Raw genomic sequence first — 18,889 nt, forward strand, 5'->3', positions numbered from 1 at the left:
AAGAAAGATTTCCAGAGGAAAGTTATTGAAGGGGAGCGAATTTTCTCATAGTTTTTCAAGGATTTCGTATTAGCATCAGGATCAGGTAGGGTCTTGTGTTTTGATCGCTGATTATTTACGCAAATTTCTTATTTCCTGTCTTCTTCGTGTCTGTGGATTGTAAACCTGAATTCTCTATGATGAATGTTTAAACATTACGATATTGGAATTTATCAGATGCTTGTTTATAAACTTTTGTATACATGAGATTTAAATGGGAAAGGGTTGAATCTAATACCGATATTCTAGATTAGAAGTTCGGATGGTTGATTATATTTCTATACCAATATATAAAAAAAAAAGCAATTCTTTAATATATTTATATATTAATATATTAAAGAGGAATTGAGTTAGTATATTTATAAATTTATATATATATATATATATTTATATATATATATATATTTATATATATATATATATATATATATATATATTTAAGCGAAATTAAATCTCAATTATTAAAAAAAAAAATTGTTTAAAACAAATTCATTGTTTTTAAAATTAAATCATATATAAAACTAAAAATATAAATTTAGTGGGGGGGAGGGATTTACCCCGTGCCCACCCCCACGATCGGCCTAGCCGACAGTACCTGCTACCGCAGGCCCTGCGTCCGCAAGACTGCGGCAGGCCGTTGGCTGGAATAGCCGACGGTTTATATACCTTGTACGTTTTTGCTTTATAAATATTTTTTTAAAATTTCGTTTTTTAAAAATTATATTATTTAAAAAAAAAAAAAACAATGTTTATTATTAATTAAAATTTTTAATTAATAAAATTATAATATATTTTAATTAATAATAGTTTTATCTTTATTAATATTTAATAGATAAATATTAAATGCATTTAACATAGTTTGTATATATTAATTTATTAATAATTTTGGTTTAATATTAATAAATTAACAATTAATGAATAGATTAAGATAAGTAAGTAGAACAAGCAATTATTGATTAATTTAATTAAAATTAGTTTAATTAAAGTTAATTAATAATGAATATTATTTGACTAAATTATAGATTTGGATTATTGATTTAATGGAAGTTATTATAGAAATGGATTAATCGTAAGGGGTAGTTATGAAAACTTAGTTACCTGAATTCGACATTAAACTGAAACATAAACCTTACCTTAACTTAATAATATACTTTCAAATCCAATCTCGGAGACTTTGATGTTTTTTTTGTGCTTTGAGTGTTATGGGGTTGGTTTAGCGTTGACCAGTTTAGTTTGTTACCAGAGGCTCGGGGTTGTGAATGTGATGTCATGATGATTTGGTTTCGATCTTTCTTAACCCGACCATGGTAATGTGATGAAGTGCTCTATGACATGATTGTATTTACTGTTTGTTATTGCTTTCCAATTTCCTTGTGTGAAGCTGAGATGTATGTATTTACGATACCTAACTTAACCATTTTCGAGTCTCGATCAGTTATATTTGATAACCATTTTTTAGTCTCGATCAATTATACTTGGATTGCTTTTCGGTCGCTTGAGAGGATTGAAGTGTTTGTTATGTTCTTGATGATGTCATGTTTTGACTTGACCATTTTGGAGTCTTCGATCAATATTGTAATTTACTATTGGGATACTTTCTGGTTGCTCATTGGAGTACCATTGGTTTTGTGATCTATCATTGATGCCTTCAGTTGCTGATAGAGAATTGTTGTGATCATATGATTATTATTTGATATTATCTGTTGCTCATGAAGAACTGATGTAATTTTTGTGGCTTATCTTTTATGATGTTTTTCAGTTGCTTGTATAGGACTGAGGTGGTTTTATTATGATTCTTTGATGTATGATTTCATGAGCCTAGGGTAGGTTATCTATGTGTAGTGTCGAGAAGTGGCTTGCAATGGGGATCGGGGCCGTAAGAGGCTGCCTGGAGTAACCCATTGTAAGTTGTTTTAATAAGTGAAAACATTTACACTAAATGAGGGAAAATGAACCTAATAAGATAATTGTATGTTCTCTCCCATGCCTTGAGTGCTAGTACAGACTAGGATGGGGTAGAGAGAACGCTTGGTTACGACCTTGCATTCCATAGTATGCCTCGTCAGTACGAGAGGATACTAGTGGCCGCAGGGATCAGTAGGGACCCGGGATTCCCAAGGGATTGCTCGGGTAACTTCTACGTGACTTTTGCGATGACACTTTTCCGCTTGCATATTAGGTTTCCTACGTGTCTTGTGGTGCCTCTGGGTCTAGATGTCTATCTTTTTAGGAACCCTTGAGTTAGCATACTTGTAGGATTTCCTGGACTTAGAGAGTATTTATGATTATAGGTTTTGTTATCCTATTTGGGACTTGAGACTATCTCCTCAGCGCGGTGGGAGTGGACCATTTAGGTTCCACGCGGTCGGGTGGTAGATTGAGATCCGTTCCGTGGTCACCGTGGCTGGAGTGTTCGTGATTGGCATTTACCTTCACTATGTTCTTGGATTATTATGATGGATGGTTAGATTTTATGATAGATGTTTTATCATTATGGATGTATGGATGTATCATGTATGGTGAATAGTTTCATATATTTTTACGGTACTTTGTACCATGAATTTGAGGATGTTGTATCTTTATTTTTACACATGTATATTCTTTTAAGCCTTTCATACCCTGTGACTTGTATAGTGGATGATTGAGCATTCTGAATTAATTTTCCAAGAGGCATTCGGAACAAATGTATAATATGGACATGGGACTTCTGATTATTATTTCATATGTATGTGATAGTTGTTAGACTTAGAATTAATTAAATTTAAACGTGACTCAACGTCTTGGGATCTTTAAGAAATGTAACTTGCAATGTATGTTTGTCGAGGATTACATGTTATTGCTTCTGCTACTATGTGTTTGATGTGAATGTTATACTTTCTTACTTTAAAAAAAAAAAAAAAAATGTTTAGCAAACTTTAGGTTAATTCTTTTGGATCCCTTGGCGGGGCGTTACATAAAGAGGTGAAGTGTCGTTGTAGAGAATCCACTTTTTAAAGCGAATGAAAACTTGGCGACTCTCCTTTACCTTCCCTGTGAAATAATCCTTTAAACATAAAATCTTCTACTTGGCCTGTTTCCACAGTAATAATAATGGTGGTGCGTACTCTTTATATAAAATTTAATCTTTCCAAATGCTAAATCTCATGCTCGAATTGTAGACTGTACAATCATGTTGTGAAATTTCATATAGTTATCCAATGGAGAACTTGGTGCTTTGCTTAACATGCCAATGGGTTTGAAGAAATTTGAAAACTAAGGAACTTTGAAGATGGTTTGGGAGCTAATGGTGGGATATAAAACATACCTATCAATCATTTTTTTGATCGTAAGGGGCCACAACCGAGATTAATTGTTACTTGTTGAGATTAATTGTAATTATTTATTAAGCTTGAGTAGACTTGAACGCAAGACCTCCAATCAATCATTATACGAACATTTAATCTGACAAGATAGGTGTTTTTTCTGAAACAGATTGCACCCTCTGTTTCTGATATGAGTGATGACTTGTGTTGGGTTTGCAGTGGAATTCTCGACAGTCTTAATTGTATGGGCCACCCTATTGTCAAGGCAGTGATGGAGCTACCATGAAGTAATTCATTTAAATAAGCCTTTGTCGCAGTGTTACTTGGAAAACATAATATTTTGGGAAATGTAATCTTGCAAGTTAGAAATAAATTCCTGGACATCCATTCAAATGAAAGATTGTAAACAAATGTGTAAAAAATGACTTACCTTCTTAGGTCTAGCTAGCTGAAGAAGAAGTGGGGATGAAAGCGAGAACAAGGTAACTGTGATAACTACCGCTGCCCATGAGGCACTGTTGCATTTATACAAGCAAATGTACAAGGGGAAGAGTGGATCTATTCTAGTCATATCTGTACAGAAAACTACAAATTTATGCTGAACTAAAAAAAATATAGATCTATGCACCAATTTCACGAAATAGAAGAAGACTCAAGAAAGATCTACAAATAAAACCCAGGAAAGAACAACAATATCAAATGCATTGTAGAAGACCATACAATTGCCTTAAAATTCTCCTTGTTGGTGGAGCTTACCATGGATTTGCAGCTAGACCTACTCAAGCTTTCCAGAACTTCCAGAATGAAAAATTTCAAACTGAAATTGAGAAAGTTATAGAAAGCTTTAGATTTATTACTCAAGTTTTTCTGAAAGAACACAGGAACTTGGATTGGAAACTTCCTGAAAGCTTTTCAGAAAGAATGCAGGAACTTGGAATGGAAACTTCCAGAATGAATTAATAAAGGTTTAGATTCATTTTGATTGCTATGATGTTAACATTTTCTATTTTTTGCGAGGAAAAATGTTTTCAACTGCTTGCTCTAACCAATGATAAATAAGAAAAATACATATTTTTAGATTTTAAAAAATAAACATTAATAATGAAGTATAATGTTTTTTAAAATGAAACTTTAATACTTTGTTTTCTATTGGTAGATTGACTGGTCAAAAAAAATAAAATTGCACCTAACGAATGCATAAGTTAGCTGCTTACGGCAGGAACTAACAAGATTAAGTATCAACCCTCCAAAGGGGGTGAATGTGAGAAGGTAAACCTCAATACAGAAGATCAAAAGAATGTGTTCATTTCAAATGTTTGCACTCTAGAAGAAAGAGAACATAATTTTGAGATGATGAAAGAATTTCCAAATCTGATAGCACGGGGTTAAGAGGATTTGAAGACATATGATCCATCCATCATCACACATACAATAGCCCTAAAGTAGGGGAGTGAACCAATTCAACAACGTCAAACGCCAGTCAATCCCTTGTAGGAATCATTGATCTATCAACAAGTGAAGAGTTTGCTGACATCGAAGATCACATTCCCAGTATGACACTCAACGTGAGTTGCCAATCTGGTTCTAGTTTAGATAAAAAATAGAAAGATAAGGTTATGTGTGGAATTGAGAGTTTATAGTGGAACTTGCATCAGTGTCGTCCATACCAATAAATGTGACTGATGTCCAGGTGTTTGACGATGGTAAGAACATAATAGATTTCCTAATAAACACAAGTGTTTTCACTGCACTGATTATTGATGATGAGACTGAAGAATGGAGAGTTTAGAGTGGAACTTGCATCAGTGCCATCTGTGCCAGATAACAAGAATAATTTCTATATATATTCAATCTTGGATATACTTGTATATATATTAATATAAATATGTATTTATCTTTGTTTTGGTGTATTTATTTTTATTTATTTTATATTTTTAGGAATAATTGCTTTGTCCTCTCTTTTTACCTTACTATTCTCTTATCTTCTCATTTTTTCATTTGTCCTTTCTCTATTTTTTTGCTTTTTAATTCTTCTCGATTTACGTGTTTCTTACCCTTGCTCCTCTCTCTTTTTTTTTATTCGGCCTGGTTCTGTAACATATAATTTCTTTGCATTCTTAGCTCTCTCATCCCGATGATGAATCATTGAGTACTATCCAAAGCGTTGATGCTGATAAACTCACATACAATCTCACCCAGAAGCATGAACACAATATCATGGATTGTGGAAATCTGTTGCAATTAATCATTTTCATATTGCTTTGATTATTGTTTGTTGAACTCTTCATTATAGGTTGTTTCTACTCATAACACATCAAAATCAGTTTGTGTGTTGGTCCAGGGACCACCACTATATCCGAAGTCAATGCTTGTTCAGTTAGGCTTAGAAGAACCATGGTTATGAAATTTAATGGGTTGAAGTTGTCAAAGCAGTTTGATGACGCCTGACAAATTTCTTAGTTTCATCATCTTCTGTAACTTTATTTTTAAAGATCTACTATGGAATTGACAGTGAGTACAATATCTTTCTTGTAAACAAGATTCAGGCATCTTTTGGACAGTAATCTGTTATTTGATGGTTAGTATTGGGATATGAATGGAATTGAGGTTTTTTATGGTTATTCAATTCCAAGATGATTGTGTTGATGGTTCAATTAAACTTAGTTTTACAGAAATAACGTTTTGGTGATTTTGAGGCTCTCCACTGCAAGAAAAGGAACTCTTAGTGTACTTGCTACTTGAAGACACTGTAGCAAGTCTCCCGATTTTCACTAGGTTATTAGCCTAGAATCTTACATTCCTCCAAAGACATTGTTTTTTATTTTCATCTTCTTGAATGATGCCTCTACTAACATATTTGTATAGAGTCTATTGATAATGCATTTTGTTTCATGAATGATGATATCCAACCAATGTAACGGGACTCGGACCCGGCCCAGACTCGGCAAGGGTAACTCGACCTGTGACCTAGCTCGGGCTCGGTAGTGACTCGGCAAAATGACAAAACCCTTGAAATTTAGAGATTTTTTAGGATTTAAAGATATTCCATGCACCCATTATCGAATAAAGCTTAAAGACACAATAACATCATGAAATAGAAGGTAATTTGATTACATACATAACATACATCGATTACATAAGTACAGAGGTAAAATTTAGATGCATTTAGAAAATTTTGAAAACAAAAGTTAAAATTCAGATGAGTCAGATGAGTCAGCCAAGTCAGCCGAGTGACCCCACTTGACCTGCCGAGTCAGGGTCACGGGTCATTTTGACCCAGCGAGGGTAACTTGACTCACCGACCTGGACGACTTTCCTCACTCACAGCGAGTCTAGTTCTATTTATGCAATACGTCCGAAAACAAGGATTAAAATTGTTTCTAATCTCGAATTTAATGTTGAATGTAACTTTTGTGGAGTCAATTCATTTCTAAAGTTTCTTCTTTAATACACATCTTCTTTTGCGCAAAAAGTCTCACATTTTTTGTTTTAAAGATGTATCCACTCTCCACATAAAGGAATTGATTTGTTTTCCAAGATTTTTTGGTCTAAAGCTTTTGCACTCTATTTGATTGGGAGCTTTCTTCCTCTGCTTTACAGTGATATATATGATAACTAGGTGGTTCATTCTCCACTGCCATTTCACTTCCGACTTATTTTATCTTCAACCATGTTAAAATAATCCCTCTTTGTTTGGTTCCTCATATATAAAACATTGCTTTATGGCCTTTGTGTTCAAATTTTAGTAAATCATAATTCCATTTTAATTTGTTTTTGATGATTTGGTCTGCAGTTCCTGATGAATGTAATTGTCACTCAGTTGTTGAATCCAGGGCACTTTTCACATAAATCTGACAATAAGTTGACTAAAATTAATAGTGAAAGCCATCCACTTTATGTAGGGGTTATGACCTAGTACTATTGGTCTTGTAATTTTCCTGAAGGTTGAACGACTAAACATAAAATAATCTTTAATGATCAAGTAGTTATAAAGGCTAGCTTTGTACCACTTAAATACTTCCACGGTACTTCAAATCACTTAAATTTCTATACTGGCTTACCTAACCTGTTAATTGCTAAAAACTAAGATTTGAAGTAACCACCTCATAAAAATTAGTCTGACATAAACTTTTTTTTTGCCAGGATGTCATCAAACACAGGATAATTTTTGTTCAAAGCTCCTGCAGAAGCCATTTTGTTTGCTGTGCTTATGTTTGATCACACGACTTTGGCTTTTCTGATGCAACTTGTTACATGAAGTGCTTTTCATTTGATTATTACCAATAAATTCACAACTGATAGATTTTGTAACTTCAAAATTGAAAGAGAAACGGTCCTTTAATGACCATACACAGGCATTGGATTAAGATAGTCCCACATCATCATTTTTTTTGCTAGTATGTAATCAAATCCAAAGCAGAATTTTTGTTCAAAGCTTCTGTAGAAGCTATTTTGTTTGCCATGCCTATGTTTTATCATATGATTTCTTTTGTGTTCTCGATGCAACTTGTTTTATGAAGTGCCTTTCATTTCATTTATAAAAGAAGTGGTCTTTTAAGTAACGATACACACAGAAGCATTGGAACCTGTTCACCAATTGACTCTTCTACCCTAATAAGTTAAACAAATGGTTTTGTGCTTTCATGCAGGTTGTTGCAGAAAGGGGCAGTGACATAATAATTGTGGGCCGTGGTATTGTCAAAGCAAAGGATAAAGCAGGGGTAGCAAAACAATACCGATCTGCAGGGTGGAATGCATATCAAAAGTCTTTGGCCATGTGATTCATTGCGGGGAACTTTTTCTGCAATTGCTTGTGCTCAATGACCCTTTTAATATTTTAATAGTGTTGGAGATCTTACTCAGTGACCCATTGCTAGGATGAGAATACTAAACAAATACTTGCTTGCATGTTTGATAATTGTTATTTTGACTCTACATTTAAATAAAGCACGCAGAGGTCTTATTTTACTATTCATGTTTTTTTTAATAAAAAGATTCTTTTGTTTCTTTTATGATTAGGAATTTATGTGAAATTCAGTTGAATTTGTAATTCTTTTGTTTCTTTTATGATTACGAATTCATGTGAAATACAGTTGAATTTTTAACTTAAATTATCGATAAGATTAACTGTCAAACTGAAAGCGAAAGGCAAATTTTAAGGAAGAGGTTGCATTTTTACCAAACTTAGATGTTATTAGTGGTCTCTGTATTTATTTGATGATCTACACATTGATATTATAATTATGACCAATAATGAGTACTTTAATGAATTTTGTGAAACATGATACTATTTTAAGGAGTATACACTCTTGCTTGGGACAATACAGTTCATAAAAAGATACATGATTTGTCCTGGAAACACTCTTATAAATACTACTTCGATTGTGGAAAATTTATGACGAGTCTACTCTTCTGGAAAACTTTATTGGATGTTCTCAATTAGCTTTTTATTTTTTCACATATTCTTTTCCCCTCCTTTTTTGAGATTTTGGTACACTTCCTAGAGTATTTCTTCACACAAGCCTTGAACTCTTACATTTTTGAAAGAGTTATTCTCTGAACTGAGGAAAATAGACCCATTAAAAGTGTTAGAAAAGGACACGAAGAACCCCTCTTTTGCCATTCTGAGCTAGATTTCTAGGAAATGATGGTACAAAGCCTCCTAATTGCATTTTTGATTATTTTTCATAATTTTGGATATGTTCAAATTAACTCTTATGAAGCTGAAACCTACCTCAAACATTTTGATGATATTTGTACAAATATATTTGAAAGTATAAGTTAGAAATAAATGTAAACAGAGCTAAAAGTGACCAAGTGTTGAGTTGTGGAGCTAACTTGCAAGCAAATGCCCAACTTAGGTTGGAATTTGACAATCTTTGGGCATTATTTTCCAAGATGGGTAAAAATTCTGCCCCTCACAATCAAGTGTTGAATGCCTAACATGAAAACTTGAAATTTTCAATGAAGAAGAGCGGGAAGATCTGATTGCTTTTAGCACTTGGAATTTATCTGATGGGATTCAAATCCTCTTTGGGCATTATTCCCAACATTGCCAAACTTTCTACCACCCCCAAATTGGCCTTTGGATATGGGCATGATGGCAGTTTGAAGTTTTGATTGAATAAGCATGGAAAAGGGGTAATTTCAATGGTTGGTGAACTTAGCAATGTTTTTTAGTTTGACCGAGAATGCCCAAGATGTAGTGCAACAAAACTCACATCAATGGATCCCATTTCCAAACATTTCACAGGTCTCAATGAAAAAGATTATGTTTCCTTTTTGTTAGTGAATAAATTTGTCTTCCAAGAAAACACCTACAAATTGACCATAAAATGCCCAGACAAGAAGAATCAATCAACACTAATAGTTCGGCCGCTTTGCTATTGGAATGCACAAGCACCCTTTGAATTATTCAGGTACAACTCCCCTATGTAATATTTACAATGAATCAACTACGCTAAATTGATAATGCTCTTAACTTGAAAGCCATAAAGGCTCACAAACATCTATCCATAAGCATGGAGTAGATGCAGAAAAGATAAATGGGAAAATAAACTACGAATGACTAATACAAAGACCATTCATTCAAAAGCTACATGGAAATAAAAACAAGGAGAAAAACATATTATTCTTTTCAAATACGTGAGTAACTACAACTCACAGTCTGAATGATAATCATGATGATGATTAGATGTAACCAATATGCATTCAGAGAAAATGAATATCATTCAAAGATAAATATTAATCAGAAAATAAGCATTTAAAACCCTATTGGTTAACAGTTTGTTCTCCTATTTGATTTTATAATTTGACTCTTTTAATACCCAATGTTTTGAAGAGACAAAATGATTTTACCAACAAATGGGTCAGTGTATGTGTTCTATCATTGCCCTCTGAATTACAAGGTACAACTCCCTTAAGATTTGCAATGATGTGCAATGAATATGTCTTTCTTAGATCAAAAGTTTTGACAGAATAAGCTCTTAACCCGAGAGCAGTAAAGGCTAACAAAATTGTTTGTAGACACAAACAATTCAGACAAAATGACTTTGGACAACCCATCACACCCAATGGAATGACTATAGCAGGTTATCTTGAGAATTTCTGACTCTTACTCCTATTCTAAATGCAGATTAATTATCTAAATACAAAAGATGAAAGAAATGAGAGGTGTACATGAGGGCAAATGGAATTGTTTTAACTACTAGTCTTGAATGAAATGGAATTCAACTAGTTACTAATAGATTCATCCACATTTATACTTCAATTCCCAATGAAACTAGTTAACATGCCATGAAACAAGCAAGAGGAGAAGCAAAATCACATATGAAAAAGCAAATGGAATTACCTATACTGTAAATGCCATTGTGAAATGGAATCCACATGGTTATCACGAAACCACATATAATTGTCCTTCAACTCTCAATGCAGAAATAATCTATGGGCAACAAAACATGAAAAACAAATTAGGTAAATGTAATTACATAGCCAATTCACCATCAAGTTTGCAGACCTTTGTATTATCAACAGAGATTACTTTTATGGTTTTCTATCAACTAAGAGTTTTGGCAAAACAACAGTCATCCATTAGAAAGAAAATAAGAATAAAACATGAAAACATCTAATTTGCATCATAATATAGATGTGGCATCTTCCCCTTGATGATTTTGAGTCCATGACATTTTTGAATTACACATGGCGACTGTTTATCTTCATGCTTCTTGGTAAATAGATTATTCTTTTTTATTTAACTCTTAGATGCCCAAATTTGTGAATAATATCTAGTTACAATAGTTGGAAAGTTGCTTCTAAAAAGACTAACCTTCCTTTGAATTATTAGGTACAACTCCCTATTGCAAATTTGCAATGAAATATGTTTGTTCTTAAAACTAAAAAGGGGTATGTTCTTAACTCGAGAACAGGAAAGGTAAACTGAGCTAGGCCTAAACAGGAACTAACTCAGGCAATAAATGGTTTTGGAAAATTAATTAAGTTTATGGGCTCACACATCTTATGAACTCATAAGGTTTATCAATTCAATAGTGCATACCAACTAATACTAAATTGATTCAGCGGGAAACTAACTACAGAGAGAGAAAAACTAAATTGAAGGGAAACACAAAGGGATTTCTCTTTGAACCTACAACGACAATACTATCACATTCAGTTGAGGGGGAATGAAGCTCTGTTTGTTCCTTGTTTTAATTCAGATAAAAGAAAAAACATACAATTACCATTTAATAGAATATAACAGAAAATAATTGACACAAAATACCATTCAATTGGCTCTGCAACACTCAATATTTCACACCAAAAATTAGCCGACTTTTTATTAATTTTTCGTTCCAATACATATAGGATTCTGAGATGACCATTACAAAGGAAGTTTAATCGGTTCATCTCTCCAAAAATGAAAAATGGCAAGGAGCCTGTTTGTCCATTGCAATGATTACATGAAAATATGAAAGAGGCTAAATATGAATCACTTTGCCTTCTTTCCCTTTTCTGATTTTTCCCTATAGGCCCTAGCGGCTACAATGATTAGAATCAATTCGTCATGCCTATGGACATGTACACTAGTTATCTCAAGAGCCATTTAGAATGCTCTCGGGCCAAATATTTGACAACACACAACTAGTCTTGTGTTTCCTCCATGGCCACGTGTACACATCCACCAAGTTTCTAGAGTTCAGAAACTCTATTCTGGTGGCTAGAAGATATCCTTGTCAGACTATCTATGAAGTTGGAGAAATTTGTCTGCATGACAACTACTCCAATGATTCCTTTTCCTTACCCACTAGTCTACGAGTCTGTATGCAAACCTTTCAAGAGTTCATAATCTCTATCTTACTCCTTTACTTTAGCTTTAGTTTCTTTAAGCCCTTCCTCTACCGCCATGATCATTTCGGACTTGAACTACATGCTCTGAAGCCATTCAACTAAGGGCTCATCTCCTTTAGGAAAGAATTTTGCCTCGACAACCTCCTTTTCCTTAATGTGGATAATCATCTTCAGCAGAGAGACACAATCTTCACTCTCAGTTTTCTCTGCAACCAAGGTGGCTCTATTTGCTAAAAAGTTATCCTTCTATGTCTCCAGCCTCAATTTAGCATTACCAATTTGCTCTATAATGGAGAGTCCTTCCAACTTAATTTTCCCATTGCACTCTCTACCAATTTTCTCAAAGTGTTTGTCTTCTTGGAGTTGAGAGATGAGTGCTTGAACATCTGCAACAGTCGGATCACTAGTAATAGGCATTCTAGAGATGCTTGCCAATAGGGTGACCAATTGCCAGATGAAGCCATTCAGTTCTTGTATTTCTGCCTTCATCCTGACCTTTGACAATTTAAGGCTTTCTAGTTGTCCTTCAATCACCTCATTTGTTGACTTCCATAAGCCAACCTTGGTGTCATGTCTGGCCTCACCAAGATCTACGAAGTGCAAGGCAAAATTGTTTGTAGACATATCTTCAATTCTTCCCTCTTTGGTGGGCTTTGCAATCTCCATTGTCAGATGCCCTATTTTAGGGTCTTGTTTGAGGATGGACAAGGTCTTCTGCTTTTTAACCTTGCTCAGTGTTGATTTAGAGCAGATAGCAAGAGATAGGGTATCCTTGTTGGGAGCTCCATCATTCCTCCTCTTTCTCTTTCTGTCTAGGGTGTCCTCCAACCATGAATCTGTGCTTATCACCTTGGAGGCAGTCTCGAGGGAGTCTATGCTAAACATCTTTCTCTTGGCCGAGGTGATTGTTTTCGTAGTCAAAGAGAAAGAATTCTTCGAAGTTTGTGAAATAAGCTTTTATGAATCTTGGCTTTTCTTTGCCTCTGAGGTTTTCTTCATTGCCTTGTCCAACTCAATAGATTCATTCTTATTGCTTCCACCATCTCCTAGATCCACTACTTACACTTGGAGGCTACTCGGTAAAAGAAGTGCAATGCTTACAGATGGGACTAGGCTGCTATGAGGCGAGGGGGGAGGAGTGACTGCACCATCTTTTGATTCCTCCGCCTTCTTCTTCTCTGCTTCTGATGGAGTTCTGATTACTAGGAGGGAGCCGTCCTGGCAAGTTTGAGCTAAGGGAATATTTTTGTCCTGAGGTTGATCACCTCCACCTGATGGTTGAGTTGGTCCTTGGGTAATGGCCAAAGTTGCACTTGATGTGCCACCTTGGGAGGGGGAAGCTGCTGCAACTATTGGGGAATCTTCAGAGGTGGTAATTTTGCTTCAACTCTTCCTAGCTATGGTCCACTCAACCCACTTTCCAGTCCTTTTGATGATCCAAGCCATCATTATATCCAACTCTTCTCCTACACCTTCATTATAAGGTTTCGAGCTTATTAGAGTGCCTCTTAGCTTAGTCAGATAGGTGTTACTATACATATTCTGACCATAATCTTCTAGTCCCTCTACATTGATATTAACTTTATACATCTTCACTTGATCAATTGTTAGCCTGGCGAAAGCACAATCATGACTCTCAAATCTGTCCTTGCAATTGGCCCAGTAGTCTTCAATGGTGGTAGCGTGCTTGATGACACTTCCAATTTGGAGAACATCCCTTGCATATACATTTGGATCGAACATGGGCCTCAAGACTTCGTACATCTCCAACTTATCCTTCATTTCAAACACCTTTAGCATATTCTTGGCATCAGAACAGGTCTCACAATTGAAATCTTCCACCTTCATAGGGAATTTGTACCCTTTCTTCTTCAGATTCCCACTCAGCACGTTCACTTGGATAGCTTGCCGCATGATCTCAATCAACAAAATCATATCACTGGGATTTCTCGACAGCTTCAAGGAGAAACCATCAAAAGCTGCAAGGCGCAAATAAGAAAAGGATGAGAATTGAATGAAGTAACTCCCAAATTGGCTAATGGCTTCCATGGCTTTAAGGCTAAATCTCCTCTCTCGACATCCCTATAGCTCATTGCAAATTCTCATAGTGAATGCATCATTAACTTTTACATACTTTGCATAGCTATTTTCCAATTGTAAGCATGGGTAAAACTCATAGGATTTCACATCATCGGAAAATTTTTTCACTAGTGGGAGGCCTGGCCATAATTGTAGAGAAGCTAATATGTAAATGAGGAAAGAGGACATATAGAATGTATTATAGAATTTTGCTACACGAAGAGGATTCGACAAACTCTTGCTTACCTCATGAGCCCAATCAATGTATTGGGTGTTAGAGCAGATGACTTGCACCAAAAATAAATATTGGTCAACAAAATTTAAAGCTTTTACCTCACCTTTCAATCTGTGTAAGAGGACCAATATATCAACAATCTTAGGTTTGAGATTAGTCCCAATAGAGTCTTAGAAACCTTACCCTTGGCGCTTTGTGGTTTTTGGAACTATGTCTGCATGATTTCCTTCCTCCAGATCATCTTCTTGGTGGAGAACTTAGAAATGGCTCCCCCGACTATCAAATCTGAGAATTCCCCTCGCTCTGGAACTCAAAGGCAATTCACCATAGTTTGCCCATCTATGGAAATCAACACTGTGTCATCTAGTAGCACAATTTGCCTCGTGTTCGAGTTGTATCGATTTATACATTCATAGATTAACTCCGAGGCTTGGACTGCAACCGAAAAACTAGCTGCCTCGACCAACTTGCATCCTCGTAGCTTTTGAGTAATGGGATGGATCGACTCTGACCTCACTCTCCTTTGGAAATCCTTTATGTCATAAAAATGAAGGGATGTATTTGTGAAGTTATGTAATTGGGACTTGATCCCACTCAACCCGTCAAAACCCACAAATCTAGTTTCCATTCTTTTGAAAATAAATTTTGAATTAATAAACTGAGAGGGATAGCTAATGCAACATATACTGGCTTTTTGAAAAAGTTATGCACATTAATAGAATAACAGTTCAAGAAAAAGAGCGATAATTTGTTAATTGTTCATACTTCCCTATATATAGGAGTCTCAATTTATCTATTAATATTTAGAATTCATGCCACATGAATGAATTAGATAAGAGATCTATTGAAACATTAAATGCGTGATTTTAATAGTTATCTTGGGGTCTTTTCAATGTTCTGTTGGCCCAATGGTAACTTTTTATCTTCCCATACTTTCCCGTTCTCCTTTAAGTTTTGGGTAGTTATCAATAGAGTACTCCGTGGGAAAATATCGGCTGAGTTGAATTCCACTCATTAACTCTTTCCTGCAACAGTTAGATTATTTCTATTATCATCTTGAGATGTTCTGTGCGCAAACTATGGATCCAATCTTCTTATTAGCTTGTTTTTCTTTAAAATCCAAAAAGTTGTCTTCATGGGTTGAAAACCCACTAAGGAGAAGACAATTTGCATTTTTCCACCAACGCTTCCCCTTTAATTGACCTTTAGACCAATGTCCTTTTTGAGTTCAGACATGTCCAAGTAAGGTGCAAAAATTATGTAGGGACCCACCTTATGTTTCTTTTCCTTTAGAATTGCCTTTTATGGAAAACCAACTTCATGGGTTGAAAACCCGCCGAGGAGAAGTTCATTATGAGTTTTCCACCGAATTAGATTATGAAAGCCATGGAAAATAGTTAACCTTTTCTGAGGCAAATAATAGTGAAGAGAATGTAGATTTGCTGTAAGGTACCTTACTATTTTCTTGTTTTTGATCCATATGCATCATTTGGTACCCTTCACAGAAAATCGTCTTCATGGGTTAAAAACCTGCTGAGGAGAAGATTGCAGACACCTAAATCTGATTACATCAATAGGTAATCATATTTAGTCATCTCTTAGGACATTATTAATTAAATATTTACTATTTAATTAATTAATCGTCATCCCTTAGTTAATTAATTAATTAAATTAACTATAGTCCAATTGATAAACTCAAAAGATCACCCAAAATCAATTTATCAATTAAATCCCTATTCCTCTATTAAATTGGATAAATCATTAAATCTATTCAATTTAATTCCATATTCTCATTTTATTGAATAAATCATTTAATAAAATATCTAAAATCCAAAAGCCTTCCTAAACCTTATCCTAACCCCTAATCCAACCCATTCACCCATACTAACCTCACTTAGCCTCCTAACTAACCCATCCCATCAAAGCCAAATCACTCAACCTTAACCCCCTTTCTAAGCTAATCCTAAATCCTCTTCTAATCATGTGCATAATCATAAACATGGGTTAAGACTTGCTAACCCAAGCCAAAGTCAACAAATATCTTCTCTCCTCACCCTCCAACATTTATGACTCTTACACCTCTCCCATCCTCACTCATGACTCTTACATACTCAACCACCCTCATCAAGCCTTTGACCAACTCTTATCCTATCCTCTCACACTCATCCTCCTTGTGACAAGTGTCACCTCCCCATTGGTGCTAAACTAGCACAATCTTTGTGCTCCCTTTTGAGTGCATCCTGACCCTCCTTCACCATCTCATCATCTTGGCATCTTGGCCCTCCATTTCTCCAACCCTTGGCCTATAAATTGAACCTCCTCCCTTCACAAAATCATCCACCTTTCATGCAAAGTTATAATGCTATTTTGAAAGCTTAGAAACTACCAAAATACCATTATAATGTTGAAATACCTCCATGACTCCCTTGTTTGAAACCCTTACCCATGCACACACTTGGTAAAAACCCCCATCCATTGGAAGCTTGAGCACAAAGTGAGCATACATCACCTTCCATTAGGGACATAGCTTCGTCATCATGAGAAGCATTTGAGGAGTTTACCATTCTTGGTCTACTTTCCTCCAGTTTGTCTTCTTTGGTTCTATCATAAGTGTTTTCCATGTTTAGTATGGTTAAAGCTTTCATCTAATAGTTAGTTTTCATTTTACACTACTAAACTAGGTGATACAAAGATGACTTCCAGATTTCCACAAGCTTCTATTTTCATTGAGGAAGTGATAGACTGAAAGAAAATTTGATTGGTAAATGATCATTGTATGAGCAACATGAATCTCCATCAGACCAAGAGCTAACCTGCCTGCAAGATCATTTCGACACAAAAGAAAACTGCCTGGCTATGAAATGTGGAGATGAGGAAAATGAGAAATTTGATGGAGACTCGTTCCACCTAAGGGGGCTTAGACCTAGACTCAAATATAATTAAGAATTCATTAAGACACAAGTAATCTATTTTACTACTCGGGTAGAGGGCGAAAAGTCGGGCAACAATGCTATCTCAAGAATCCTATGGAAATCTTTATTTTCTCTATGTTTTGCTGTTTGGTGCCAAGTCCATATAATTCATATTCCAACAATAACTGTAGTTTTGAATTCTTGTCATCAATCTTGAATCAACAATCATGATTAAAACATAATAAACCTCCTTATTTTTCTTTATGATTTCCTTAGTGGGTCCCTTTGTGTACACATGTCCAACTCTCGCTTTCTCACATGAGTTATCTTTTATGCATCTTTGAAAAGCGAGTAAGTGAGCATTGCCGATCTTCTAAAATCTGACGGCGTGTCGCAGCTTGACAACCTTCTTTAAGAGTTGACATCAACACCTTGCAATCTTGTGCTCAACGGTCATCTCTGGCATTTTGTGGTTTCACAACTTTATCTCCATATTAACCATTTAGACCCACAATGCTGCGATTATGTCTTTTATGCTTTGTCGCTTCTTCACAACTTCTCACACTAACCTGACACTTAATGCTATGACAATGTAATGACTGCTTCCAAGTTGACCTTGACTTTATTTTCACAACTTTGCAACTTTAAAAGTAACTGTCATTTTAGACCTATGATGTTGTGCTCTTTTTATACTTAATTGCCATGTTCATTCCTCACAACATCATGACTTTGACTTCAAGTTAATGTTAACCCCTTGTGACCTTGCAAACATTAGTTTTTCGAAGCTTCGCCATGTCAACTCTGGGTTACGTTAAATCACTTGCAAAAATGCGACAAGTGTTGATCTTTATGATTCGATGGATGAGATTAGAAGGCCTTAACTCTTTGTTTTGCTCTGCGATGTGGGTCCATCTACTCCGCATGTCATATGCTCGCTTTCTCGCATTCGCTAAACCTCATGCATCTTTGAAAAGTGGGAATATCCCGAGGGTTGATATGATTTTGATCAACGATTAACAATCGATCTCTAAGTGCTCTTATATAATTCCATCTTTAAACATCTGCTCTTGATTTGGTCTTCATCTGATGATCTAGACTTAACCTTTGAGCCATTTAACTTACCAACTTTGCAAGGTAGACGTGCAAATTAAATACAAGCCATCAATTAGATTTGAAAAAGAGTCATTCCACCTTTAATCGAGTTCTTTCACCATTTTTGAGATTTTATCTACTTCTCTTGCATTTAATTCGTTGTCTCTAATTTCTATGATGTTCCTAGGATTTGCACCTTAGCCTTGACCTTCAATCCTGATGCTTTTAGTGGCCATCTGCTCTAAATGTTGTGTAATCTCTCTTTTGAATGTATCCTACCTTCACCATGAAATACTTGATCATAGAGTTAGGGTTTTTGAACAACTTTCTTCTCATTTGAGGAATGCATGACAAACCCTCCAAAACCTAATCACCTAGCCTTGGAC

General features: G+C 35.2%; 1 pseudogene across 1 annotated transcript in view; it reads left to right on the plus strand.

Moving 5' to 3' along the window:
* The window catches only part of LOC149564345 (uridine 5'-monophosphate synthase-like), a 54,022-nt pseudogene extending 45,710 nt beyond the window's left edge, over positions 1 to 8,312 (plus strand). Inside the window, exon 6 of the transcript XR_016364192.1 lies at positions 7,991 to 8,312. The product of XR_016364192.1 is annotated as a uridine 5'-monophosphate synthase-like (transcript). The remainder of the gene's footprint in view (positions 1 to 7,990) is intronic.
* The last annotated feature ends 10,577 nt before the right edge of the window (positions 8,313 to 18,889 follow it).

This window comes from Cupressus sempervirens, chromosome 4 (assembly GCF_028749045.1).
Source record: "Cupressus sempervirens isolate cs-2001-9-10 chromosome 4, ASM2874904v1, whole genome shotgun sequence".
Classification (NCBI taxonomy): domain Eukaryota; kingdom Viridiplantae; phylum Streptophyta; class Pinopsida; order Cupressales; family Cupressaceae; genus Cupressus; species Cupressus sempervirens.